The sequence below is a fragment of the Dendrobates tinctorius genome, unplaced genomic scaffold (assembly GCF_039654945.1).
Source record: "Dendrobates tinctorius isolate UK_male_01 unplaced genomic scaffold, ASM3965494v1 ptg000211l, whole genome shotgun sequence".
NCBI lineage: Eukaryota > Metazoa > Chordata > Amphibia > Anura > Dendrobatidae > Dendrobates > Dendrobates tinctorius.
In genome coordinates, this window is record NW_027361878.1 from 10,801,468 (window position 1) to 10,827,901 (window position 26,434).

A 26,434-nucleotide genomic window follows, 5' to 3' on the forward strand; every position below is an offset into this window, starting at 1 on the left:
GGCAGCTTGGCAGAGGTGTTCGTGGTGCACACAGCAGAAGTGGCGTTGGAGACAGGGGTTTCATGACAATGTTGTGGACTGATTTTTCAAATACCGCTCACACAACTGGTAATACTGCATCGATGGAAAGTGACAGGAGACAGCAGTTGTCAACTATGGTTACAAACTACTTTTCCTCCCATATCGATGTTCTCCCACACAGGTCATTCCCCTTTGACTATTGGGCCGCTAAACTGGACACCTGGCCTGAATTGGCCCAATATGCCTTACAGGAGCTCGCTTGCCCAGCTGCAAGTGTGCTATCGGAAAGAGTCTTCAGTGCAGCTGGATCAATCCTGACAGAAAAAAGGACCCGTCTGTCAACCCAAAATGTGGATGATCTAACCTTCATTAAAATGAACCATGCATGGGTTTCCAAGGATTTTGTCCCACCTTCCCCTGATGACACATAGGGTGACAGAAAAATGGCTTGCTTTGGTCCACCTCTTCCTGGGACTTCACCTATTTCGCCTTTTGCATCAGCTGAATGTCCAACATCAACATATGCCACTTTCTAAAACTCCCTAACTGTGCTGCCTCCCCCCCCCATGGCCGTGGTCACCACCTAGCGCACGACACCGTGCGAGTGCCGTTGCCCTGGACAGGTGGGTAGGCCGACTCCTGGGTGCGGGCACTGGCACAGGGTCCCTCATAATGCAATCAAGTGTCTCTGACGGTGGTGGTGCACACCCGCCGTCAGACACACCGCCGTACTATGAGGGGCCCAGTGCCAGTACCGACGCCCACGAGTGGGCCCCCCTTGCTTGGGCAGGGCCCCAGCATTTGCAATCTTTACCTCTCCCTGCTCCTCCGCTGTGTAATCTGGGCCGTCAAATCCATACTGTGCCTGACACCGTCTGAGCCTGCCTCCTGATGTACAGACATATATTTTGAATGTGTACGCTATCCATACATGTTATCTGGGGATACGTTACCCTTTCTAACCTTTGTGCAATCACGTGCAATCCATACTGGGCCTAACACCGTCTGAGCCTGCCTCCTGATGTATAGACATATACAGTGGGGCAAAAAAGTATTTAGTCAGTCAGCAATAGTGCAAGTTCCACCACTTAAAAAGATGAGAGGCGTCTGTAATTTACATCATAGGTAGACCTCAACTATGGGAGACAAACTGAGAAAAAAAAATCCAGAAAATCACATTGTCTGTTTTTTTTTCATTTTATTTGCATATTATGGTGGAAAATAAGTATTTGGTCAGAAACAAACAATCAAGATTTCTGGCTCTCACAGACCTGTAACTTCTTCTTTAAGAGTCTCCTCTTTCCTCCACTCATTACCTGTAGTAATGGCAACTGTTTAAACTTGTTATCAGTATAAAAAGACACCTGTGCACACCCTCAAACAGTCTGACTCCAAACTCCACTATGGTGAAGACCAAAGAGCACCAGAAACAAAATTGTAGCCCTGCACCAGGCTGGGAAGACTGAATCTGCAATAGCCAACCAGCTTGGAGTGAAGAAATCAACTGTGGGAGCAATAATTAGAAAATGGAAGACATACAAGACCACTGATAATCTCCCTCGATCTGGTGCTCCACGCAAAATCCCACCCCTTGGGGTCAGAATGATCACAAGAACGGTGAGCAAAAATCCCAGAACCACGCGGGGGGACCTAGTGAATGAACTGCAGAGAGCTGGGACCAATGTAACAAGGCCTACCATAAGTAACACACTACGCCACCATGGACTCAGATCCTGCAGTGCCAGACGTGTCCCACTGCTTAAGCCTGTACATGTCCGGGCCCGTCTGAAGCTTGCTAGAGAGCATTTGGATGATCCAGAGGAGTTTTGGGAGAATGTCCTATGGTCTGATGAAACCAAACTGGAACTGTTTGGTAGAAACACAACTTGTCGTGTTTGGAGGAAAAAGAATACTGAGTTGCATCCATCAAACACCATACCTAATGTAAAGCATGGTGGTGGAAACATCATGCTTTGGGGCTGTTTCTCTGCAAAGGGGCCAGGACGACTGATCCGGGTACATGAAAGAATGAATGGGGCCATGTATCGTGAGATATTGAGTGCAAACCTCCTTCCATCAGCAAGGGCATTGAAGATGAAACGTGGCTGGGTCTTTCAACATGACAATGATCCAAAGCATACCGCCAGGGCAACGAAGGAGTGGCTTCGTAAGAAGCATTTCAAGTTCCTGGAGTGGCCTCGCCAGTCTCCAGATCTCAACCCTATAGAAAACCTTTGGAGGGAGTTGAAAGTCCGTGTTGCCAAGCGAAAAGCCAAAAACATCACTGCTCTAGAGGAGATCTGCATGGAGGAATGGGCCAACATACCAACAACAGTGTGTGGCAACCTTGTGAAGACTTACAGAAAATGTTTGACCTCTGTCATTGCCAACAAAGGATATATCACAAAGTATTGAGATGAAATTTTGTTTCTGACCAAATACTTATTTTCCACCATAATATGCAAATAAAATGAAAAAAAAACAGACAATGTGATTTTCTGGATTTTTTTTTCTCAGTTTGTCTCCCATAGTTGAGGTCTACCTATAATGTAAATTACAGACGCCTCTCATCTTTTTAAGTGGTGGAACTTGCACTATTGCTGACTGACTAAATACTTTTTTGCCCCACTGTATTTTGAATGTGTACGCTATCCATACATGTTATCCGGGGATACGGTACCCTTTCTAACCTTTGTGCAATCACGTGCAATCCATACTGTGCCTGACACCGTCTGAGCCTGCCTCCTGATGTACAGACATATATTTTGAATGTGTACGCTATCCATACATGTTATCCGGGGATACGGTACCCTTTCTAACCTTTGAGCAATCACGTGCAATCCATACTGGGCCTAACACCGTCTGAGCCTGCCTCCTGATGTACAGACATATATTTTGAATGTGTACGCTATCCATACATGTTATCCGGGGATACGGTACCCTTTCTAACCTTTGTGCAATCACGTGCAATCCATACTGGGCCTAACACCGTCTGAGCCTGCCTCCTGATGTATAGACATATATTTTGAATGTGTACGCTATCCATACATGTTATCCGGGGATACGGTACCCTTTCTAACCTTTGTGCAATCACGTGCAATCCATACTGTGCCTGACACCGTCTGAGCCTGCCTCCTGATGTACAGACATATATTTTGAATGTGTACGCTATCCATACATGTTATCCGGGGATATGGTACCCTTTCTAACCTTTGTGCAATCACGTGCAATCCATACTGGGCCTAACACCGTCTGAGCCTGCCTCCTGATGTACAGACATATATTTTGAATGTGTACGCTATCCATACATGTTATCCGGGGATACGGTACCCTTTCTAACCTTTGTGCAATCACGTGCAATCCATACTGGGAGTGAGAACGGCTGGCGAGCTGTTAAGCAAGCTACAGCACCTGTGGTTTGCACACGTACGTTTTTCATTTTTTCAGGAATGACGGTTAGGCCTAATTCCGGAACTGCGGTTGACCTGCACTTACTGGGAAATCATTGTTCGCGGGTAATAATTGTCATCAGTGATCCCCATCACTAACGTTGTTCAGCGGGTTATCTGCACCTGTAAGCGACAAACGCTGGCCTTTTCAGTGTAGCGCACATGCAGCCACGGACATGTAATGGCATGACACACCAGTTATTGGCCAATCTCATGTGCCAGAGCCTCACGTGTCCCTCTAGTAAGCCAGACTCGGACCGCGGGGCATGACGGAGTCTCGTTCGTTAACGGAATTAAGCTTGCAATGTGTGCATCTGTTCTGTAGCTGGCATGGTTGAGGTTTCCCAGGTGGAGTCGAATTTGACCGTAGGCTCCACTCCTGGTGGTGCCCTTCTGGACATTCCTTTAAGGTTCAGCTTTGCAACCATACTGCCCACGTAAAACAAACACTTTGCCTTCATGAACGCTGTTTGGAGGGTCATGACTCGTGGGAATAGCGCCGCCCAATCAGTTAACCTGCTAGAGAGATCGTTCGTTGCTCCCAAGCATGACATCACACTCCCTAGGAAGAAGGTAATGCCACTGTGGCGACCGTACTCCTGGGGGCGACACAAGTGCACTGATGCCCAGCCACTGCTCGATGAATCTGCTGGTACATTGACCCAGACCACTACATTCCCCTCACACGCTACACGGCCTGAATCTGACCCTGATGAAACTCAGGTTACCCTTCCCATATACAGTTCCATCTTACACGGTGACAAAGAGGAAGCTGCAGATGAAAGTGCAGGTTCGGCCCACCCGCCATCAGACACACCACCGTACTATCAGGGGCCCTGTGCCAGTGCCGTCGCCAACGAGTGGGCCCCCCCTGTTTGCTCAGGATCACAGCACTTGCAAAGTTGAAATACTGTGCAGTGAGATGGAAGATGGGGACGACGAGGAGTCCAGACAAGTACAGGGATTCCCTAGCGAGGAGACTTATTTGATTGTTTTCAATGTTGGGACAGCAATTTTTGGGGAGCACTATACTCTGGAGAATGATAGATGGTGCCCACCATACACTGGAACATTCCAAAGGTGGACATCAGACACTGGAGCAGCATTTACAGGGCCCATTATACACTAGAGCATTAGAAATGGGGCCCATTATGTTTGGAGCATTATTTGGGCCCATAAGACAGTGGAGCTTCATCCATGGGGACCAACATATACTGTAGCATTATGTGGAGCTCATCATATACTGTTTCAAACATTATATGGGACCAATGATTCTGTATGGAGAAATAGATGGGCCTCGTCATGAGATGTAAAAAGTGAAGTATTTTTCATTGTACTATACCGCTATTTCTCTGCCGTATCGGAGCATGATGAGTTGTGGTATTATGTGTTAAAGGGGCCCAGGGCACATGAAAACCTGGAGCCAGCCCTACCCCCCCACAACTTTAGCCAAATAACCCCCATTTTTCAGTGCGTAACTTGTATTATGAAGTTAATTAAGGTTGACAAGCTTAAGTAAGAAGAATTGATGCTTTTGGCATTCAAATGGGCACTGTAGGTGTGTTTCCTGTCCTCCTCTCACTGCCGACTTTTATTCCCCATTGACTTACATTGGCTTTCGTGTTTCGGGACGACCCCGACTTTTCCCTATAATCGGACGATCTTGCTCGACCCGACTTTTGGAAAAGTCGGGTTTCACGAAACGAAACGCGACCCTAAAAAACCAAAAGTCGCTCAACTCTACATACAGCCGTACAATTAAAAAATCATATTTTTTTCCACAAAAATGATCTTTTCACCCTCAATTCTTATTTTTCCAAGGGTAACAGGACCCTAAAAGTTATTGTGCAATTTGTTCTGAGTACGCTGATACCCCACATGTGGGAGTAAACCACTATTTGGGCGCATGGCAGAGCTCAGCAGCGCCATTTGACGTTTTTGGCTGGAATTGAGATCGGACACCATGTCGCGATTGGAAAACCCCTGATGTACCTAAACAGTGGAAACCCCCCACATATGACACCATTTTGTAAACTAGACCCCCCAAGGAACTTATCTAGATGTGTGGTGAGCACTTTGAACCCCCCAGTGCTTCACAGAAGTTTATAATGCCCGGGCATGAAAATAAAAAATTCGTATTTTTTCCACAAACATGATCTTTTAGTCACCATTTTTTTTATTTTCCCAAGGGTACCAGGAGAAATTGGACCCCAAAAGATGTTGTCCAATTTGTCCTGAGTATGCTGATACCCCATATGTGGGAGAAAACTACTGTATGGACACACGTCGGGGCTCGGAAGGGAAGTAGTGACGTTTTGGAATGCAGACTTTGATGAAATGGTCTGCGGGTGTCATGTTGCCTTTGGAGAGCCCCTAATGTACCTAAACAGTGGAAACCCCCAACAAATGACCCCATTTTGAAAACTAGACCCCCTAAGGAACTTATCTAGATGTGTGGTGAGCACTTTGAACCCCCAAGGGCTTCACAGAAGTTTATAATGCCCGGGCATGAAAATAAAAAAATCGTATTTTTTCCCACAAACATGATCAATTAGTCCCCAATTTTTTTATTTTCCCAAGGGTAACAGGAGAAATTGAACCCCAAAAGTTGTTGTCCAATTTGTCCTGAGTACGCTGACGCCCCATATGTGGGAGAAAACTACTGTATGGACACACGTCGGGGCTCGGAAGGGAAGTAGTGACGTTTTGGAATGTAGACTTTGAGGGAATGTTCTGCCGGTGTCATGTTGCCTTTGGAGAGCCCCTAATGTATCTAAACAGTGGAAACCCCCCACAAATGACCCCATTTTGGAAACGAGACCCCCTAAGGAACTTATCTAGATGTGTGGTGAGCACTTTGAACACGCTGACACCCCATCTGTGGGAGAAAACTACTGTATGGACACACGTCGGGGCTCGGAAGGGAAGTAGTGACGTTTTGGAATGCAGACTTTGATGGAATGGTCTGCGGGTGCCATGTGCGTTTGGAGAGCCCCTAATGTATCTAAACTATTGAAACTCCCCACAAGTGACCCCATTTTGGACACTAGACCCCCCACGGAACTTATCTAGATGTGTGGTGAGCACTTTGAACCCCCAAGTGCTTCACAGAAGTTTATAACACTCGGACGTGAAAATAAAAAAATCATTTTTTTCCACAGAAATGATATTTTTGCCCCCAATTTTTTATTTTCCTATGGGTAACAGGAGAAATTGGACCCCCAAAATTGTTTTGCAATTTGTCCTGAGTAGGCTGATACCCTCCATGTGGGGGTAAAACACTGTTTGGGCGCATGGCAGAGCTTGGAAGGGAAGGAGCACCATTTGATTTTTTCAACTCAGAATTGGCTGGAATTGAGATCAGACGCCATGTTGCATTTGGAGAGCCCCTGATGTGCCCAAACAGTGAAAACCCCCAATTCTAACTCCAACCCGAACCCCAACACACCCCTAACCCTAATCTCAGCCCTAGCCCTAACCCTAGCCCTAACCCTAGCCCTAACCCTAGCCCTAACCCTTGCCCTAACCCTAGCCCTAACCCTAATGGAAAAATGGAAATAAATACATTTTTTTATTTTATTATTTTTCCCTAACTAAGGGGGTGATAACGGGGGGTTTGATTTACTATTTATGGCGGTTTTTATGTTTGGCAGCTGTCGCACGCTAAAAGACGCTTTTTATTGTAAAAATAGTTTTTGCATCACCAAAAATTGAGAGCTATAATTTTCCCGTATTTTGATCCACAGAGTCATGTGAGGTCTTATTTTTTGCGGGACGAGTTGACGTTTTTATTGGTACCATTTTCGGGCACGTGACATTTTTTGATCGCTTTTTATTCCGATTTTTGGGACGCAGAATGAACAAAAACCAGCGTTTCATGAATTTGTTTTGGGGGGGGCGTTTACACCGTTCCGCGTGCGGTAAAATTGATAAAGCAGTTTTATTCTTCGGGTCAGTACAGTTACAGCGATACCTCATTTAGGTCTTTTTTTATGTTTTGTCGGTTTTTTGCAATGAAAACTATTTTATATAAAAAAATTATTATTTTTGCATCGCTTTATTCTGCGAGCTATAACTTTTTTATTTTTTCGCTGATGATGCTGTATGGTGGTCATTTTTTGCGGGACAAGATGACGTTTTCAGCGGTACCATGGATATTTATATGCGTCTTTTTGATCGCGCGTTATTGCACTTTATGTTCGGCAGTATGATAATAAATCATTATTTTTTGCTTCGTTTTTTATTTTTATTTTTTAAGGGGTTCGCTAAAGGGGTTAACTAATGGGACAGTTTTATAGGGTGGGTCGTTACGGACGCGGCAATACCTAATATGTGTACTTTTATTGTTTTGGTTTTTTTTATTTCCAAAAAATGGATTTATTGGGGGAATATTTTTTTTTTTTCTAATTTATTTGGCGATTTTTTTTTAATTATTTTAACACTTTTTTTTTATTTTTTTTAAATTTTATTACATAGTCCCAGGTGGGACATCACTGTCCTGTGACAGATCACTGATCTGTGACATCACAGATCACTGTGACAGATCAGCGATCTGTCACAGGCAGTGCCGAAGGCTTCCTCATGTCTGCGCTTTGCAGGTACTAAGGAAGCCAGCTTCCTGCAGGCCCCCGAAGGCCCCCGTCGCCATCTTGGATTCGGGGGCCTGCAGGAAAGGAGCCCCCCGCAGCAGCGCTGCACATTGCGCTGCCGTGGAGGGCTCAGGGAAGCACGGAGGGAGCCCCCTCCCTGCCGATGCTTCCCTTTAACCCCCGGTACACCGCGATCATGTTTGATCGCGGTGTACAAGGCGTTAACGTGTCGGGGGCGGTCCGTGACCGCCCCGAAACATTGTGCCGGGTGTCAGCTGAGATAATCAGCTGACACCCGGCCGCGATCAGCGGCGCTCACCACGTGGGCGCCGCTGATCACGGTAGATGTACTATCCCGTCCATGGGCATAGGGGCCCGGGTCCCATGGACGGGATAGTACGTCGGATGTCAGGAAGGGGTTAAGCTCCCATATTTGATGTGGAATTCCAGCATTCTGTCGATGACAGAATTTTTTCATGCTGTCTGCGCCCATGCATTTAAACTACATATTTGAAACAACTACCATTCTTAACCTCGTAAGAAGCTTCTGTGGAGTTCAGATGTGAGTCGACGGCGTCTTATCTGTGACTAGATTTCTTGTTCCGTCGGCACTCCGGCATTTAGTTACAACTTAAAAAAGCAGTAACTAGTTCTAACCTTTGTAAAGCCTTCTTGTATTTCTGATGAGGGTCGGCAGTATTTTATCTATGATGGGCCTTTCTAATCTAACTGTTGGATTAAATATTATATCCATTTAGCAAGTCTATATACTTCTGTCATACAGTTTCAATGATATGTGCTTTGTACTCTTTGTTTTTTCCTAAAAAGTTTTTGTAAAATGTTAATTATACTATGACATCACAGGAGCTAAAACTCCTATATATTGTTTTGCTGTTACAACCCTGCCATATTCTACGACGAAGGGCTACAGCCAGAAATATGTCAGAATGTTGGATTTCTTTGAATCTGTCTGGACAACACTTTTTTCCTTTTTAATGGAATAAAATAAAAAGCGAATGTTATTTATATCCAGCCTATGGATCCTTGTTTCTCTCCTTTTTTCTAAATGTATCCGATGGCCAACGACTTGGATCCTGGCTGCACTATTAAGAAGCAACAAACTATACATCAAAAGGTGAGGCTTGTTTCCTAATTTCTATTTTTTTCTCTCCTATGGAAAGTTATAGCTCTTGGAATTTGATGATGAACATGACAAAATTTTCTACGTTTCGGTTCAAATATAGCATTAACTATAACAAAGTAAACCTCCGTCACTCACATTTCGGTTTACCCATTTTTTTTAATATATTTCAAGCACTGAGAAAAGAATAGAAGATGTAAAAGCAGCTTACCACAGTCATCGTTCACAGGAGAATCAGGAAACAATGACATTAAATGAAAAATCCAGCACCTTATATGACTAAGAGCACTTTGCATGCCTGAAACATATAATTGCACAATGGACTTTTGTACTCTTACGAGGGGCATTCATTAAAGATTTCCCCGCACCCACTTCCTGTGGACTTAGAGCAATGAAACTTGGTAAAGTTATTAGTCCTTCTCTACATAGGTGCCACCTAGGGACAGACACTTCTCCCATCTCTTTAACCCCTTAAGCCCCAAGGGTGGTTTGCACGTTCATGACCGGGCCAATTTTTCCAATTCTGACCACTGTCCTTTTATGAGGTTATAACTCTGAAACGCTTCCATGGATCCTGGTGATTCTGACACTGTTTTCTCGTGACATATTGTACTTCATGTTAGTGGTAAAATTTCATTCATATAACTTGCGTTTATTTATGAAAAAAACAGAAATTTGGCGAAAATTTTGAAAATTTCGCAATTTTCCAAATTTGAATTTTTATGCCCTTAAATCACAGAAATACGGCACACAAAAAACTTAATAAATAACATTTCCCACATGTTTACTTTACATCAGCACAATTTTGGAACCAAAATTTTTTTTGTTAGGAAGTTATAAGGGTTAAAAATTGACCAGCGATTTCTCATTTTTGCAACACCATTTTATTTTTACGGACCACATCAAATTTGAAGCCACTTTGAGGGGTCTATATGATAGAAAATACCCAAAAGTGACACCATTCTAAAAACTGCACCTTTTAAGGTGCGCAAAACCACATTCAAGAAGTTTATTAACCCTTTAGGTGCGTCACAGGAATTTTTTGAATATTTAAAAAAAATGAACATTTAACTTTTTTTCACAAAAAAAATACTTCAGGTTCAATTTTTTTTATTTTACCAAGGGTAACAGGAGAAATTGGACTGCAAAAGTTATTGCGCAATTTGTCCTGAGTACGCTGATACCTGATATGTGGGGGGAACCACTGTTTCGGCGCATGGCAGACCTCAGAACGGAAGGAGCGCCGTTTGACTTTTTCAATGCAAAATAGCCTGGAATTCAGATCGGACGCCATGTCACGTTTGGAGAGCCCCTGATGTACCTAAACAGTGGAAACCCCCCACAAGTGACCCCATTTTGGAAACTAGACCCCCCAAGGAACTTATCTAGATATGTGGTGAGAACTTTGAACCCACAAGGGCTTCACAGAAGTTTATAACGTACAGCAGTACAATTAAAAAATCATATTTTTTCCACAAAAATGATCTTTTCACCAGCAATTTTTATTTTTCCAATGGTAACAGGACCCTAAAAGTTATTGTGCAATTTTTCCTGAGAACGCTGATACCCCATATGTGGGTGTAAATGACTATTTGGGTGCATGGCAGAGCTCGGAAGGGAAGCAGCGCCATTTGACGTTTTTGGCTGGAATTGAGATCGGACACCATGTCGCGATTGGAAAACCCCTGATGTACCAAAACAGTGGAAACCCCCCACAAATGACACCATTTTGGAAACTAGACCCCCCAAGGAACTTATCTAGATGTGTGGTGAGAACTTTGAACCCCCAAGGGCTTCACAGAAGTTTATAACATACAGCCGTACAATTAAAAAATCATATTTTTTCCACAAAAATGATCTTTTCACCCTCAATTCTTATTTTTCCAAGGGTAACAGGACCCTAAAAGATATTGTGCAATTTGTCCTGAGTGCGCTGATACCCCCCAAGACCTAGAAGAAGACCTAGTAAGGTCGAAACGTGTAGTCTGCACGCATAAAGCAGCAGTGTGCCCTTTCTTCTTCTGACCCCCTGTATATATTTGGGTTTCTGCCACATGGAACTATTTTAAGAGATAAAAATGAAATGGATTTTATGGCCAAGTAGGAAGCATCCGCTGGAATTATTTGCTGGTTTTTGTTTCTACATGTGGGGGTAAACCACTATTTGGGCGCATGGCAGAGCTCGGAAGGGAAGCAGCGCCATTTGACGTTTTTGGCTGGAATTGAGATCGGACACCATGTCGCGTTTGGAAAGCCCCTGATGTACCAAAACAGTAGAAACCCCCACAAATGACACCATTTTGGAAACTAGACCCCCCAAGGAACTTACCTAGATGTGTGGTGAGCACTTTGAACCCCCAGTGCTTCACAGAAGTTTATAACGCCCGGGCGTGAAAATAAAAAAATCGTATTTTTTCAACAAACATGATCTTTTAGTCACCAATTTTTTTATTTTCCCAAGGGTACAAGGAGAAATTGGACCCCAAAAGTTGTTGCCCAATTTGTCCTGAGTACGCTGATACCCCATATGTGGGAGAAAACTACTGTATGGGCACACGTCGGGGCTCGGAAGGGAAGTAGTGACATTTTGGAATGCAGACTTTGATGGAATGGTCTGCGGGTGTCATGTTGCCTTTGGAGAGCCCCTAATGTACCTAAACAGTGGAAACCCCCCACAAATGACCCCATTTTGGAAACTAGACCCCCTAAGGAACTTATCTAGATGTGTGATGAGCACTTTGAACCCCCCAGTGCTTCACAGAAGTTTATAACGAACGGGCGTGAAAATAAAAATATCGTATTTTTTCAACAAACATCATCTTTTAGTCCCCATTTTTTTTATTTTCCCAAGAGTAACAGGAGAAATTGGACCCCAAAAGTTGTCCAATTTGTCCTGAGTACACTGACACCCCATATGTGGGAGAAAACTACTGTATGGGCACACGTCGGGGCTCGGAAGGGAAGTAGTGATGTTTTGGAATGCAGACTTTGATGAAATGGTCTGCAGGTGTCATGTTGCCTTTGGAGAGCCCCTAATGTACCTAAACAGTGGAAACCCCCCACAAATGACCCCATTTTGGAAACTAGACCTCCTAATGAACTTATCTAGATGTGTGGTGAGCACTTTCAACCCCAAGGGCTTCACAGAAGTTTATAATGCCCAGGCATGAAAATAAAAAAATCTTATTTTTTCCACAAACATGATCAATTAGTCTCCAATTTTTTTTATTTTCCCAAGGGTAACAGGAGAAATTGGACCGCAAAAGTTGTTGTCCAATTTGTCCTGAGTATGCTGATACCTCATATGTGGGAGAAAACTACTGTATGGGCACAAGTTGGGGCTCGGAAGGGAAGTAGTGACGTTTTGGAATGCAGACTTTGATGGATTGGTCTGCGGTTGTCATGTGCGTTTGGAGAGCCCCTGATGTACCTAAACTATTGAAACTCCCCACAAGTGACCCCATTTTGGAAACTAGACCCCCCACGGAACTTATCTAGATGTGTGGTGAGCACTTTGAACCCCTAAGTGCTTCACAGAAGTTTATAACGCCTGGGCGTGAAAATAAAAAAATCATTTTTTTCCACAAAAATGATATTTTTGCCCCCAATTTTTTATTTTCCTAAGGGTAACAGGAGAAATTGGACCCCAAAAGTTGTTTTGCAATTTGTCCTGAGTATGCTGATACCCTATAAGTGGGGGTAAAACACTGTTTGGGCACATGGCAGAGCTTGGAAAGGAAGGAGCACCATTTGAATTTTTCAACGCAGAATTGGCTGGAATTGAGATCAGACGCCATGTTGCATTTGGAGAGTACCTGATGTGCCCAAACAGTGGAAACCCCCCAATTATAACTCCAACCCTAACCCCAACACACCCCTAACCCTAATCTCAGCCCTAACACTAGCCCTAACCCTAATGGGAAAATGGAAATAAATACATTTTTTTTATTTTATTAATTTTCCCTAGCTAAGGGGGTGATAACGGGGGGTTTGATTTACTATTTATGGCGGTTTTTATGTTTGGCAGCTGTCGCACGCTAAAAGACGCTTTTTATTGTAAAAATGGTTTTTGCATCACCACATATTGAGAGCTATAATTTTTCCGTATTTTGATCCACCGAGTCATGTGAGGTCTTATTTTTTGCCGGACGAGTTGACGTTTTTATTGGTACCATTTTCGGGAACGTGACTTTTTTGATCGCTTTTTATTCCGATTTTTGGGACACAGAATGAACTAAAACCAGCGTTTCATGAATTTCTTTTGGGGGGATGCGTTTACGCCGTTCCGCGTGCGGTAAAATTGATAAAGCGGTTTTATTCTTCGGGTCAGTACGGTTACAGCGATACCTCATTTAGGTCTTTTTTTATGTTTTGTCAGTTTTATGCAATGAAAACTATTTTATATAAAAAATAATTATTTTTGCATCGCTTTATTCTGCGAGCTATAACTTTTTAATTTTTTTGCTGATGATGCTGTGTGGTGGCTCGTTTTTTGTGGGACAAGATGACGTTTTCAGCGGTACCATGGATATTTATATACGCCTTTTTGATCACGCGTTATTGCACTTTTTGTTCGGTGGTATGATAATAAATCATTATTTTTGCTTCATTTTTTATTGTTATTTTTTAAGGGGTTCGTTAAAGGGGTTAACTAATGGGACAGTTTTATAGGGAGGGTCGTTTCGGACTCAGCGATACCAAATATGTGTACTTTTATTGTTTTTTTGTTTTGTTATTTTCAAAAAAAGAATTTATTGGGGAATATTTCTTTTTTTTTTTACTAATTTATTTAGCGATTTTTTTAAAATTATTTTTACACTTTTTTTTTAACTTTATTACATTGTCCCAGGTGGGACATCACTGTCCTGTGACAGAACGCTGATCTGTCACATCACAGATCACTGTGACAGATCAGCGATCTGTCACAGGCACTGCTGCAGACTTCCTCATGCCTGCGCTTTGCAGGCAGTGAGGAAGTCAGCTCCCTACAGGCCCCCGAAGGTCCCCGTCACCATCTTGGATCTGGGGGCCTGTAGGGAAAGAGCCCCCCCGCAGCAGTGCTGCACATTGCGCTGCCGTGGGGGGCTCAGGGAACCATGGAGGGAGCCCCCTCCCTGCCAATGCTTCCCTTTAACCCTCGGTACACCGCGATCATGTTTGATCGTGGTGTACAAGGCGTTAACGTGTCGGGGCGGTCCGTCACGGGTGTCAGCTGTGATAATCAGCCGACACCCGGCCGCGATCAGCGGCGCTCACCACGTGAATTAAGTCCCAGGGCACATGGACGGGATAGTACGTCTGCTTACCATGCAGTTTCTGCAGCAGTGAAACATAGTATGCAAATCAGTCAGGAAATCAATCAACACTACTCCGTGCTATTCCCAAGACACTGTGAGCATGACCTTGCCTGCCAAGGGTTGGGTATGTGCCTTCTTTGGAGGCGGTGATTCATGATGCTTCCATTGCACCGACTGGACTTTAGTCTCAGGATGATAGTGATGGACCCAGCTTTCATCCTGCGTGACTTGTTCCTGCTTCTGGAAAGGTGTGAGTGTGGCGCCACCGAGGTACTGCACCTCACCCAGAGGTGTGGTATCCCAAAACCAGGTAATGTGAGTGCACCCGACCAGATTCCAACAGCCACATCCCACACACACCAGTAGTGTAGCAGAGCACTCTTATGGCTCCCTGCTTGGAACACAAAGAGTGCTGGGAGGTGAGCGGAGCGTAGTTTACAGTTGTGGCCAAAAGTATTGACACCCTGCAATTCTGTCAGATAATACTCAGTTTCTTCCTGAAAATGATTTCAAACAATACTTTTGGCCACAACTGTAGGAGGGAGAATCTTAGGAGAAGTTAGGTTAGTTTCCTTAGAGGGAGGGAAGCAGACAGACGTGTTCTGAGCAGCTCCTGACTTGCACCAGGAGTTGCTGGATGAATTGGACTAAAACAGAAGAGTCTTCATAGGAAAGATTGGTTCTTCCAGAGACACGGTTAGAAAGTTATCCCGTGGGTCTCGTTCCACTCTGACTGCCATCAGGTGGAGGAAGGAACCAGACTGGTCGCAAGAGGAATGGCCCCTAGCGTAGATCGCATTGCTTTGGGTGCCACAAGCAAGCCGATAACTTTGGTTACTTTACGGACCATCGCCCCTACCACAGTTAGTCCGACTGGAAAGGCGGCTATATAGAGTCACAGAAACAGTGAGGCATTGTCTGAACAGGATTTGCAGCTGCTGGCCCAGAATTATAACTGTGAAGTGCTGGAGTGGAAGTCAGGCGGGAAAAGCAGCATTTTTATGGAGACGGCCAGGAAAGGCACACACTGACAGGGAAAGCTGGAAAGCTGCATTTCATCTTGTCTGGAAGTTGGCTGGACCCCTCACCTGGAGGACACAGCACCGAAGCGGGCCTCTGTGCATGCCAGAACTGTGAGTAAAGCCCATTGAACTACATGCCATTGTGTCCTCCATATTCTTTCCGAGCCTCTCGTCCAGCACCGCTACATCTTCCTTTCTACACTACCTCAACATCTACCAACTCATCTCTACTGCACTGTGACTACAGCTCTACCTGTGGAGAGCTTTAACAACACTGCTGCCCATAACATCTGTCCCAGAGAAGAAACACTGCAATGCTGGTCATACTGACCAGAAACCACAGGTGGCGTCACAAATCACTTCATAAACTTTATCCCCAATCAATTGTACCCCTTTTACATGACCACCTGAGGCCACGGAGCGGGTCACTGCCACTGTGACATTTCCCATTGAGGTTAACGGGCCCGGCGCCGAGTATCCCACTGCCTCTGGGGCGCGTCACCGGAGAACCCAGCGAGCGGACACCTTATGCATGTGAAGATTGTCTTGTATGATTTTTTCAACAGATCCAACACTAATCTTGACATTCTGGGCTAGTTGGTGAATGGTTATGCATCAGTTTTCCAAAATGGCTACCTCCACTTGCTGGATGGTGTGTTCATCAATAGCAGAATAGGGTCGCCCTGGAATTGGAGCTGTTGGCACTGAAGTCTGACCACATTTGAATTGACAACCCCAGTTCTTGACTATATAGAGGTTAGCCAGGGCTGTAGTCGTAGCTGAGATCATCGGGCCTTGTGTGCCCTGGCCTTTCAATACATAAAAATCACGGTTCACTGTCAGCTTACTTGCCTCTCGGTACTCTGCGTCGCCAGGGTATGTTCTCCATTCTTTATGGTCACCTCCGGCCGCTTCTATATAAACAGAGACACAGTCCAGGTGCAACTCAAAACGTAAAACTTTATTTTCATGACTTTGCAGGACATCCAGATTCGTTACAACATTATCGACAGCTTGTAAGTTACAAGTTACTTCATCTTTCTCTGCACTCCTCTCCCTTTCACACTGCACTTCCTGGGTCGGACTGTTTCCAACGTCTCCTCAGCGTTCCCACTGGCCAGCCTCACTGCATACGGGTGTTCCCTCAGCCATTTCGCCCCATTTCTGAGGGCATCAGCCCAAGCAGTGACCTGCCACATGGTGAGCAACCTGCCCTGCTGTGCTGCGGTGACTTCTCCTGTAGCCCAAGTTCCTGTAGATGCTATCGCTGCTATATCTGAGGCTATGCTGTCCTACTGACTCTGGATGGCTGGGTTCCTCCTTAAAGGTTGCAGGGTGCTGAGTAGCTTGGGCATTTAGCCCACCTGAGCATTTCAGGCTGTCTAGCCCTGTCTGACTCTACCCAGGAACTATTCCTGCCTTACACCCAGCTAACCCCACCTGCAGTTAACCATTTACACAAATGAACTCTTGTCCTACACTAAGCACACCTATAATACCCCATCTAGTGACCAAACTTGTACACTACACTTTCCCAACACTATATACACAATTATACACACTAAACCAGGACAAGGTTGGAGGTTCAGGGCAGTTTCTGTAACCCCCTTACAACTACATCCTATGATGGGGAATCATCACCATAAACCCCTTTCATCTCATAGAAGGTCTCCTTTGGTGTGCAGCCTTCCAAGTAAAGGAACTCTCTGTATTCCACTGGGTCCATTATCAAACCTCATACCACTTCAGCACCTGTAATCTCAAGACCGTTATCAGTTCTGAATTTCAAATCGGCACATAAGTTATAGAGACTTATATCATTAAACATGTGCAGTTTCAGCGTACTGTGATAAATAGAAGTGGAGAAAGACACAGCTGAGGCATACTACTTAAAGGGGACAAAGCGCGGGAGAGCTACCCAGATTACTCACTCTCTAAGACCACTCAGGCCTTTCTCATCACAAGGTGACATATTGAATAAGACTGGTGAACGGTCGAAACGTCAGAGTCACTTTATCACGTTTTCTCCTTCTCTGCTCCATGAACATTATATGTGACCATATAAATAAATTTCTTCTTGGCATCACGTTACGGATAGAGTGTGCGGTGAATTTTCTTCATTTGGATCCGGGGTCCTAAGGGTCCATTGCACTGGCACCTTGCTATTGGACAGAGTGTAGGCCAATTTATCCTACGATAAATAGAAGTGGGTCAGGGGAAATATTTAATGAACGCCTCTTGTACGATATCCTGTTTGTGTTTTAAACTTTTAGCAATAAATAAAACAGAATATTCTAGAGACATGGAAGGGGTTGTCCCCTTTCAGAAAATTCCAGTGACTGGCACAGTTTGTTATAGTCAAACACGCCATGTAATTTTCATCTTTCCTGGATCCATTGCTGAGACTCTGCTTATAATATATGGAGCAAAGTTGTTTACACTCTTCCTGAACAGCCTGAGACATTCATGAATGTGAAGTATAGGATGGACCCATGGGAAAGGGGCATTTGACGGTTAAGGACCCTCCAGACACAAAAAAACCCTGCAGGATATTTTTCTTTTTAGTTGTGCATCACTGAGCAGTGAGGCAGGGTGCTATTTTTGCTTTCCATTAAGGGAATGTCCAGTCAATTTATGTGACTACAGATTTGTGAATCCTCACGGCAAACACACTGCATGATGAGAGAATTTTCCGGTGTCACCGCCGGGAATGCCAGTCACGTGACTGTAAGTATGTGATATGCATACTCCCCCCCAAAAAAGTACACATATTTGGTATCACCGTGTCCGGAATGAGCCGCTCTATAAAGTGTCCCACTACTTAACCCTTTCAGTGAACAATGTAAAAAAAAGAGGCAAAAACAATGCCTTATCATTATATCGCCGAACAAAAAGTGCAATAAAACGCGATCAAAAAGACAAATGTAAATAAAAATGATATCGCTGAAAATGTCATCTTGTCCCGCAGCAAACAAGCTGCCATAAAGTTTTGTCAGTGGAAAAATTAAAAAGTTATAGCCCTCAGAATAAAGCGGTGCAAAAATAATAATTTTTTCTATAAAATAGTTTTTATTGTGTAAAAGCACCAAAACATAAAAAAGTATAAATGTAATCGTACTGACCCAAAAATAAAGCTGCCTGATCAATTTTAGCACACTCGGAACAGTATATTAAAAAAAAATTCCTGATTGTTGGTTTTTGTTCGTTCTACCTCCCAAAACTTGGAATAGAAATCGATCAAAATATGTCATGTGCCCGAAAATGGTACCAATAAAAATGTCAACTCGTCCTGCAAAAAACAAGCCATCACATGATTCTGTCAGCCAAAATATGGAAAGATTATAGTTGTCTAAATATGGGGATGCAAAAACTAGTTTTTGCAATAAAAAGTCTTTTAGTGTGTGACAGCTGCCAAACGTAAAAACCCAATAAAAATTTGGTATCGCAGTAATCGTACCAACCCAAAGAATAAAGTCGTCTAATCACTTATACCACATGAGGAATGTTGTAAAAATAAATAAATAAAACAAATTCTTCACCTGCTCTTGATTTTTTCATTCTGCCTCCCAAAGATCGCAGTAAGGCTCAGCTCACATTTATCCCATGTTCTGCACTGAGCGCTCACACCGGGGTTTTCATGTAAATCTCTGAAATACATAGTTCCGATGGAACCGCTGGCAGAAGATTCCCTATAATGAGGCAGATGAAGGAACTGTGGATGCCATAGGACCTGTGATCTGGCGGTGTCCATCTTTTTAGGCAAGTATAAAAGCACGGTCGACCACAGTTTTGTGCACTTCTGAAAAAAAGGACAACACTGAACAGAGGCCAGATGCAGTCCAGAGTGACTCTGCTACCTCATTATAGTGAATGGATCCCTCAGGGTTTTCATTTGAATCACATCACTCAGAGATCTAGATGGAAACCTGGATGTAAGTGCTCAGTATAGTGCACCGGATAAATGTGACCCCAAATGTTACGTAAAATGCTCCAAATAAAAGCTTCCACTCAATCCACAAAAAAAGCAAGTCCCCACTGAGATCCACTATCTGTTAATGGAAATAAAAGGTGCTTCCACTGTCACGGGGTAACTGCAACGCAGCGGAGCCAGAAGACAGCAGCATTGCTCCCACTCCACCGCTGAGAAGAAGCACTTCTTCGGTTTATTAAACGTGTTTATTTCTTCCAGCAGAACAGGGGTTAACTGACCATGTTGGAAATTCCTGCGTTCAGCTGTGCTCAGTTAGCTACTCCTTTTCCCTATAAAATCTGGGCTCTATTACCTAGTCTGTTATGATTGAGTCACCGTAGGAGGCAAAAATAGAAATGCTAGCTAAGTCCAGAAAACCAGAGAAGTTGGCAGCTATCGGATTGCAGACCCCTGAACCTATCAACACAACTAGCAGTAGCCGTGGGGGGCTCCTACGATGCCCTAGGCCCCTCGATCACAGCCGGAGGACTACATAGCCTAAAGACAGAAAGGGAAATCTAAACTGCCCCAGAGCAGACCCCAAAGCAAAAGGCAGCCCCCCACATATAATGACGGTGAAGCAAGAAGAAAGAACAAAACACAGACAGAAAGATAGACTGAGCAAAGATGGGGCCCAAGCTAGCTTAGATAGGAAAGGACAGGAAGGCTGCTGTCTGCAATCCGTGAAAAACCCTATGAAAATAAGAGCTAACAAACTGACAGTAAAAAAGGCCCTGAAGACGCTAGGCTTCAAAAAAGGCTATGTCAGTACTCAGGAATATTCTGAAGACAGAGCAACAGGCAAAAGGAGATTCAGCTCACCCCAGCAGGGAATGGCAGAATCCAGAAAAGCAAGAAAAAAAAAACACTAATGCAAAAAGGCAAAGCAGAAATCTTAGCTTAAGATGAGCAGGAATCAGACTGGTTTCCTAGAAGTCCACAGAGAAATCACCCGCAGGGCAGAAGGGCGTCGGCAGCCTTATATCCAGTCATTAACTCCACTCAGCCAGTCATCATCATCAGCCCCAGGTGTTTGACAATCAGGCTCACTACCTTTCTTCACCAGAAGAGGGAGTTCCTCGGGCCTCAGTAGTGAAGGGGAAAATGAACTCACAACAGTACCTCCCCCTTGAGGAGGGGTCACCGAACCCTCAACCACGCCACCAGGGCGATCAGGGTGAGCCCGATGAAAGGCACGCACCAATCTTTTGGCATGAATATCAGAGGCAGAGACCCAGGAATTATCCTCCTGACCATAACCCTTCCACTTAACCAAATACTGGAGTCTCCGTTTAGACAGACGGGAATCCAGTACTTTCTCTACCTCATATTCCATGTTACCTTCAACCAATACAGGGTCTGGAGGTGCAACCCCCGGAACAACAGGTTCAAAAAACCTCTTCAACAAAGATTTATGGAACACATTATGGATTTTAAATGTGACAGGAAGAGCCAAACGAAAAGAGACCGGATTAATAATCTCCAAAATCTTGTAAGGTCCATTAAATCTAGGCTTAAACTTAGGAGAAGCCACCTTCATAGCAATATTTTTTGATGATAACCACACCATATCACCAACCTTAAACTGGGGACCAATGGTCCTATGTCGGTTGGAAACCGCTGGGCCTTTTCCTGGGAGAGAGATAACTTATCCACCACTTGGTCCCAGATCTGGTGCATTCTCTCCACCACAGTGTCAACACCTGGGCAGGCAGAGGGCTCCACCTGCCCTGAAGAAAATCGAGGATGAAACCCAAAGTTACAAAAAAAAAGGTGACATCAAAGTGGCAGAACTAGCTCTATTATTTAAAGCAAATTCGGCCAAGGGCAAAAATGAAACCCAATCATCCTGATCAGCAGAAATAAAACATCTCAAATATGACTCCAAGGTCTGGTTTGTTCTCTCTGTCTGCCCATTGGTCTGAGGGTGAAAAGCAGAGGAGAAGGACAACTGAATTCCCAGCTTGGAACAGAAAGTTCTCCAAAATCTAGACACAAACTGGACTCCTCTGTCAGATACAATGTTCTCAGGAATCCCGTGCAAGCGAACCACCTGTTGTAAAAACAGGGGCACCAATTCAGAGGAAGATGGCAACTTAGGGAGTGGTACAAGATGAACCATCTTAGAGAACCTATCACAAATCACCCAAATAACAGTCATCCTTTGAGAGACATAGGTTTTGGCATAGGTGGTTTCCTTCATTGGAGACTGCCCTTCCCGTGGTTGTTCCTTCCCGGGGAAAGACCTGGCTAGTCATTGCTTGCGTTGAGAAACATGTGATGGTGTCTCTGCGGCTGTTGATTTACATGCTTTTGCATATTTCCCATAAGGGATGGGGGCATTGCTCTAGATCACTGCGTTGAGAAACATGTGATGGTGTCTCCGCAGTGTTGGATGTTGATCTCCATGAGGTCACTCATCCTTATGTTCATAGCCTTTCACTAGGCATTGCTCCTACTAGCCAGTTTCCTACTCCACACTGATGAGGGGCAATTCCCCGAAACAGCTGTCTGTGGATGGATACCATGTTTTGGCATAGGTGGTTTCCTTCATTGGAGACTGCCCTTCCCGTGGTTGTTCCTTCCCGGGGAAAGACCTGGCTAGTCATTGCTTGCGTTGAGAAACATGTGATGGTGTCTCCGCGGCTGTTGATTTACATGCTTTTGCATATTTCCCATAAGGGATGGGGGCATTGCTCTAGATCACTGCGTTGAGAAACATGTGACGGTGTCTCCGCAGTGTTGGATGTTGATCTCCATGAGGTCACTCATCCTTATGTTCATATCCTTTGAGAGACAGGCATATCAGAGATGAAATCCATTGAAATATGGGTCCATGGCCTCTTGGGGACAGGCAAAGGCATCAACAACCCACTAGAGCGAGAACACGATTTAGACCGGGAGCACGTCCCACAGGACTGCACAAAATTCCTGACATCACGAGACAAGGAGGGCCACCAAAAAGACCGACTCACCAGATCTCTAGTACCAAAAATACCTGGATGATCAGCCAAAGCAGAGCAATGAACTTCAGACATCACTCTCTTCTTCCACTGGTCAGGAACATACAACTTTCCACTGGGACAACGCTCAGGTTTGTCCTCCTGGAACTCTTCCAGAGCACGTCTCAAATCGGGCGAGATGGCAGAAAGAACTACCCCTTCGCCTAAGATGGTAGCAGGCTTGGTCACCACAGGAGAATCAGCAAAGAAGCTCCTAGAGAGGGCGTCAGCCTTGACATTCTTAGTTCCAGGAAGAAAAGAAACCACAAAATCAAAACGTGTAAAAAACAAGGCCCACCTAGCCTGTCTAGGGTTCAAGCGCTTAGCCGACTCTAGGTAAATCAAATTCTTGTGGTCAGTGAGGACCACGACTTGATGCTTAGCTCCCTCCAACCAATGTCTCCACTCCTCAAATGCCCATTTCATGGCTAACAGTTCCCGATTCCCCACATCATAGTTACGTTCAGATGGAGAGAACTTTCGGGAAAAGAAAGCACAGGGATTCATTTTAGATGTTACAGGATCCTTTTGGGACAAAACAGCTCCTGCACCAATCTCAGAAGCATCCACCTCTACCTGGAACAGAAGTGAGACATCAGGTTGCCGCAAAACCGGGGCGGAGGTGAATCTTCGCTTCAGCTCCTGAAAGGAAGAAACAGCCTCCGGAGACCAATTTAACACATCAGCACCCTTCTTAGTCAAATCAGTCAATGGCTTGGCAATACTAGAAAATTTTGCTATAAATTTCCGATAAAAATTAGCAAAACCCAAAAACTTCTGGAGGGCCTTCAAAGAAGTGGGCTGAACCCAATCGTAAATGGCCTGTACCTTGGCTGGGTCCATTTCAATAGTTGACGGGGACAAAATAAATCCCAAAAAAGAAATCCTCTGTACTCCAAAAAGGCATTTAGATCCTTTGACATACAGGGAATTCTCCCTCAAGATCCGGAACACAGTCCGAATATGTTCCACATGAGAATCCCAATCCTTGGAGAAGATCAAAATATCATCCAGATAGATAATCAAAAATTTATCGACAAAATCTCGGAAAATATCGTTCATGAAGCACTGGAAGACAGAAGGGGCATTAGTGAGCCCAAAAGGCATCACCAGGTACTCAAAATGTCCCTCCGGAGTATTAAACGCCGTCTTCCATTCATCCCCATGCTTAATGCGAATAAGATTATACGCCCCCCTGAGGTCAAGCTTGGTAAACCAGCAAGCACCTTTAACTCTGGAGAATAGATCCGAAATCAGGGGTAACGGATACTGATATTTAACAGTAATTTTATTGAGAGCACGATAATCAATACAAGGTCTTAATGATCCATCCTTTTTGGCTACAAAAAAAAAACTGGCACCTAAGGGTGACGAGGATGGTCTAATATGACCCTTCTCCAACGCCTCCTTAATATAGGATCGCATAGCCTCGTGCTCGGGTACAGATAAATTGAAGAGCCGACCCTTGGGAAATTTACACCCCGGGCTCAGTTCAATTGCACAGTCATAACTCCTATGAGGAGGCAGAGACGCAGACTCATTCTCACTAAATACATCACAAAAGTCCGCCAAATAATCAGGAACATCATGCGACTGAGGAGAGGTGGAAAACACCGGAGCCTCACTAAAGGCACACCGACAACCCCAACTCACCACAGACACAGATTTCCAATCCAAAACTGGATTATGAATTTGTAACCAGGGAAACCCCAGAACAATAGTATCATGCAGATTATGTAACACCAAAAACCTGCAATTTTCTTGATGGTCTGGGGCCCCAGATCCGCATTACCACCTGGGTCCAAAACTGAGGTTTATTTTTAGCCAAAGGAGTAGCATCAATCCCCCTCAAAGGGATAGGCGTCTGCAGAGGTGTCATCGGAAAGCCACAACGTTTAGCAAAATCCAAGTCCATTAGGCTTAGAGCTGCTCCCGAATCCACAAAAGCCTTGGCGGAAAATGTGGACAGGGAGCAGATCAGAGTAATAGCCAGAAGAAACTTAGGTTGAACACCACCAACAGAAAACGTGTGTGCAAAGCGTTTCTCGCGTTTACGACAGACAGAAATAATATGCGAGGCATCTCCACAGAAAAAACACAACTTATTACGCCTTCTGAACTCCTGACGCTGCTCTCTGGAAAAAACTCTATCACATTGCATAGGTTCAGACATCTGTTCAACAGGTGGTAACAACTCTCGTGCAGCTCTGCGTTCGCGCAAACGCCGATCAACCTGAATGGCTAAAGACATAGAATCGTCAAGACCAGAGGGAACAGGAAATCCCACCATAGTATCTTTTACGGCTTCTGACAACCCCTTCCGAAAGAGAGCAGCCAAGGCATTATCATTCCAGGTAGTAAGTACTGCCCACTTTCCGAATTTTTGACAGTACAATTCTGCAGAATCACGACCCTGGTTCAATGCCAGCAGGGTCTTCTCAGCCTGATCAATGGCATTAGGTTCGTCATACAACAACCCCAAGGCCTGAAAAAATGCGTTCACATTAGTCAGAATAGGATCATCTGGTTTCAAAGAAAACACCCAATCCTGGGGATCGCCACGCAGCAAAGAGATGACAATTTTAACTTGCTGCGCGGAGCTCCCTGACGAATTAGGCTTCAAGGCAAAAAATAATTTACAATTATTTTTGAAATTCAAAAATTTAGACCGATCCCCAAAAAATACATCAGGTGTAGGAATCTTTGGTTCAGCAGCATGTGAATGAGCACGGTAGGCGGAAATTCCCCGCACTTCCGCAGCAAGCTGCTCCACACAATCAGACAATTGCTTTATCTCCACTGAGAGAAAAAAAAATTCCCCCTACGGCCTCAAAGATATAGAGGAAAAAATATACACACCCTTTTTTTTTTTTTTTTTTTTTAACAATTCTTTCCTGCAATTGAGTACCCTAGAATCTGCGGTATGGCGGGTGATTCTGTTATGATTGAGTCACCGTAGGAGGCAAAAATAGAAATGCTAGCTAAGTCCAGAAAACCAGAGAAGTTGGCAGCTATCGGATTGCAGACCCCTGAACCTATCAACACAACTAGCAGTAGCCGTGGGGGGCTCCTACGATGCCCTAGGCCCCTCGATCACAGCCGGAGGACTACATAGCCTAAAGACAGAAAGGGAAATCTAAACTGCCCCAGAGCAGACCCCAAAGCAAAAGGCAGCCCCCCACATATAATGACGGTGAAGCAAGAAGAAAGAACAAAACACAGACAGAAAGATAGACTGAGCAAAGATGGGGCCCAAGCTAGCTTAGATAGGAAAGGACAGGAAGGCTGCTGTCTGCAATCCGTGAAAAACCCTATGAAAATAAGAGCCAACAAACTGACAGTAAAAAAGGCCCTGAAGATGCTAGGCTTCAAAAAAGGCTATGTCAGTACTCAGGAATATTCTGAAGACAGAGCAACAGGCAAAAGGAGATTCAGCTCACCCCAGCAGGGAATGGCAGAATCCAGAAAAGCAAGGAAAACAAAACACTAATGCAAAAAGGCAAAGCAGAAATCTTAGCTTTAGATGAGCAGGAATCAGACTGGTTTCCTAGAAGTCCACAGAGAAATCACCCGCAGGGCAGAAGGGCGTCAGCAGCCTTATATCCAGTCATTAACTCCACTCAGCCAGTCATCATCATCAGCCCCAGGTGTTTGACAATCAGGCTCACTACCTTTCTTCACTAGAAGAGGGAGTTCCTCGGGCCTCAGTAGTGAAGGGGAAAATGAACTCACAACACTAGTCCTTGTCAGAGTTAGCACTTGCTGCATGATAATAGGAGTTAGAGGAGTTGGTTTGAGAAGGAGTGCTGGAGGAGTTAGAAGCAACTGTTGTTTTGTTTGTATGCTTCGTAATTCCTTTTCCTTCCCTGTTTTGTTTTGTTCCCATTCCTGCACACTCTGGTGGAATCCTCTGTAATATGTGAGTGAATATTTTGTGTGTGGA

General features: G+C 44.5%; 1 protein-coding gene across 1 annotated transcript in view; it reads right to left on the bottom strand.

The window, feature by feature from the left end:
* The window catches only part of LOC141058251 (3-galactosyl-N-acetylglucosaminide 4-alpha-L-fucosyltransferase FUT3-like), a 111,427-nt gene extending 101,938 nt beyond the window's left edge, over positions 1–9,489 (bottom strand). Inside the window, exon 1 of the mRNA XM_073554423.1 lies at positions 9,412–9,489. The gene's annotated coding sequence lies outside the window, so the exon portion shown is untranslated. The remainder of the gene's footprint in view (positions 1–9,411) is intronic.
* Between the last annotated feature and the right edge of the window lie 16,945 nt (positions 9,490–26,434).